Below are 3,480 nucleotides of genomic sequence, written 5' to 3'. Positions count from 1 at the left end.
TATTATGGCGTGCAATATTTCGTACTATTGATTTTTTTTTATTAAATTTTAACTTATGCTCCATTTTTTTTCGTTATTTGAAAGAAGATTGTTCTCTCAATAATGAATTTCACATTTTTTTATTTATTATGAAAAAAATGATTTTGCTAAAAAAAATCTAAAAATTTGGATAAATATAGATTTGGAAATAATTTTGTTAAATCATCAAAATAATTATGCAGGAAATTCGAGTATGATGAGCAATGCTGCAAACAGTTTTGACATTTTAGCAACCAGCTCGACCGTTCCTACACAATTATTTTGATGGTCCAACGAAATAATTTTCAGATCTATATCTAGTTAAATTTTTATATACTTTAGCAAAACCATTCTTTTTGTAGAATAATATTTTTTTTTTCTAGGAATAAAAAATATATTTATATCAAGGATTTTTATTATAAATTTAAAATAAGTTTATATTATAAATATTTCTCGTGATAAAGGAAATGATTTTATGTATATATGTATACGCGATCGCGGAATATCGATTTTGCGCATACAGTTTGTTACGCGGAGATAGATCGAGAAGAGGTATAGAATCGGACGAAGGTCGAAGAAGTAATAACCGAATCCAATATTCGTTCCTTTCAAACGATCCGTTCGTTGACAAAAAGTGAAATTTGCCTGTGAAGACAGGGCTGTCAGTGGCAGCCTTACTACGCAGATATACTCGCATATCCTCTCTCTCTTTTTCTTTCTTCCTCTTGTTCACTCACTTATTCGTTCTATATAGAATGTCTGTTGTATATGTATATATAAATGGATGTATAACTCCTTATACGTATGTATATATCATTTATCTCCGAGTTATGCGATAGGAATGTTTTACGTTAAGAAAATTGTACGTATTGCGCGATTACCTACTTTTCTTGAATCTATACCAGTATTTAAGCGCGCAATTTATGAGATTATAACTTTCAAATAAAGCATATCAGCTATAAAATCACTATCGCGCAAATTATTTCGATTTTATTCACTCTTCGCGCGTTATATAATTATTAATTAACTATTAGGTTAACGATAGACATTAATGATGAATTTCTCAATTTTATGCAAGTGATTTAATATACAATTATTTCGTTCATGTTATACTCCAGAAGTATTTATTTTTGACGACGAGTGACGGCCTTTGTAATTTATAGTTAATTAGACGACGCTTAATATTATAGGACGTAATAACATGCGATACGCAAGCGACGATCTTTTTTTTTTTTTTTCAACGATTGTGTTACGCGTACACGTCAATTATCGTGGTTGTACCCGATCTAGCTACAGGGATTGTTATTGTTGGGCACGTTGGCACGTTTACGCGGCACATACGCGGCCAGGTTTTGATTTATGGAAAAGTCACGACGCAACGTCGACGTTTATATCGGCAGATATTTATCGGTCGCCCCTTTCGTTTACACTGGTTTAATCGAATCGATCGGCTGCCTCGTTCATTAATCAATTTTGAGGGCCGCTTCGCGCCCAGTCGCCACCCATCGTGCTGAAGTCTTCATAAATCGTGCCGCGTAAAAAGCTATAGAGGCCGTACACTTCGGCGCAAATTATACTCAGTGATACCCCTGCTGGAATATCGCCCGATTTTCATTATACTTCATGACCTTGGATGATGAAAAATCATTTTAGCATTTCATTAAGGTCTGAAAAAAAATCTAATAAAAACTAAAGAATTTTAGGAACGTATCCAGATAATATGTACGTTCACAGGACATCTTCATTAGGTCTTTTAGATGTCTTTTCGACATGTATGTTTAAAAAACGTCTTTTTTATGTTTTTAATACCTGTTTCCATCACTGTTGATGAATTTTAATTCTCAGTTTAAGTTACTCTTCATTTTTTCTCATTTTTACACTGAAAAATATTTTTGGTTGAAAACGAACGAATCAGAATCTTTTTGTTAAATTTATTAGAATTCTAGTTGAGATAACCGAATCTGGTTGATGCGATATTTCTGATAAAATCTACTAAAATTCTTATTTTTTTACAAGAGTAATTATATCAATCAGAATTCTAGTTATCTCAACTAGGATTCTAATAGATTCTGATTCTTTCATTTTTCACCAGAATTACTATTTAACTCAGCCAAACTATTTTTTTCTTATAATTAGTATAGAATTAAAAAGGGCATAAGATATCTTAGATATGCATATTGTTTAGATAGTTATCACTGAAATGAAAGAAGAAAATCCAAACGTTATTTTCAAGAAAAAACGAATTTTTCTTTTAGAAAGTCATTCTTGTTTCGATTGAAATTCAACGAGAGAAGATGACTTAGGTAAAAAGAACATCATTTTTTTGAAAAAGGAATACAAATCATCAAACGTAATTTCTTTATTTTCAAACTGTCAGTCATTCTCAGTATTTTCCATATTTTTTTTCTGGACTGCCAACAGTCGGATCAATTTTAAAGGAGCAACATGTGCGCAACAAATTCGTTCTACCTCCGCGGACGTAGGGCGTCCAACGGGAACAACGCGTGTCGATAACCGGGACGATACGTACCTACATACATTCGTTTGCATTCGGTACAACGACTCGAAAACAAGCAGTGCACTCGCAACCTGCGCTCGCGCATTGTGCAACCGAGCTCGAAGTGCGTAACGGTTAATGTGTGTCGGTGACAGATTTTAAAAGCTCCAAGCTCAAAAGCTCAAAACGCGTTGATGCGTCGATAGCGCGCGCCTGTCCCTGCAAAACCGGGAGGAACATTTTGTTCCTCGCGCCCTTTTTCCCTCGCAACCCCTCCTTTCACGTTTGCCGGGTTACCTGTTTCTCTCTCTCTCTCTCTCTCTCTCTCTCTCTCTCTCTCTCTCTCTCTCTGTCTATTTTTGACGATGCTCAGCCACGCTGCGTTTTTATTCGTGATCTGACTTTTCCCATCCTGCCCCGATACAACAAACATCAGTTGTGTGTTGGCGAATGGTCCTCTCGCGCCGTGCTTTATCTCTGTTTCTGGGGCTACGTCGTTCTCGTGTATCCCCCCTTCTTCTCTCCCCCTCCCCCCTCGGCTTGCGCGATAGGCATCATTCTCATCGTCAACACTTTAGAAGGCACGTTTTCCAGTCCTGCATTTTTATCTCGTTAAAACAAACAATTTTATTACCTCATCTCGAAGCCCAGGATCGAAACGATCGCGCTTGTTCCTTATACTTTCCGCTGGGTCTTTTCTCCTCGCCTACACGGAAACCGCGCAGCCGTGAGCATCGATCGTGCGCGCCCTGCTTTAAAGTTATTCGGAAAATATATCGAGCCTTTTAGCGTGCGGACACCTCGCGTCTTAGGATGAGATAAAAATCGGACAGGCGCTCGGCAATTTTATTATCCCGCTATGCGCGGTTCCCGCAATATGCGGACGTAGTTCTCTTGGTATCTGAAGAACGATTTATGAGATATATCGAAGATCAGAGTTAATGTTAGAATTAATACTTTGAAAG

The sequence above is a fragment of the Atta colombica genome, unplaced genomic scaffold (assembly GCF_001594045.1).
Source record: "Atta colombica isolate Treedump-2 unplaced genomic scaffold, Acol1.0 scaffold141, whole genome shotgun sequence".
Lineage (NCBI taxonomy): Eukaryota > Metazoa > Arthropoda > Insecta > Hymenoptera > Formicidae > Atta > Atta colombica.
This window is presented reverse-complemented; position numbering follows the sequence as displayed.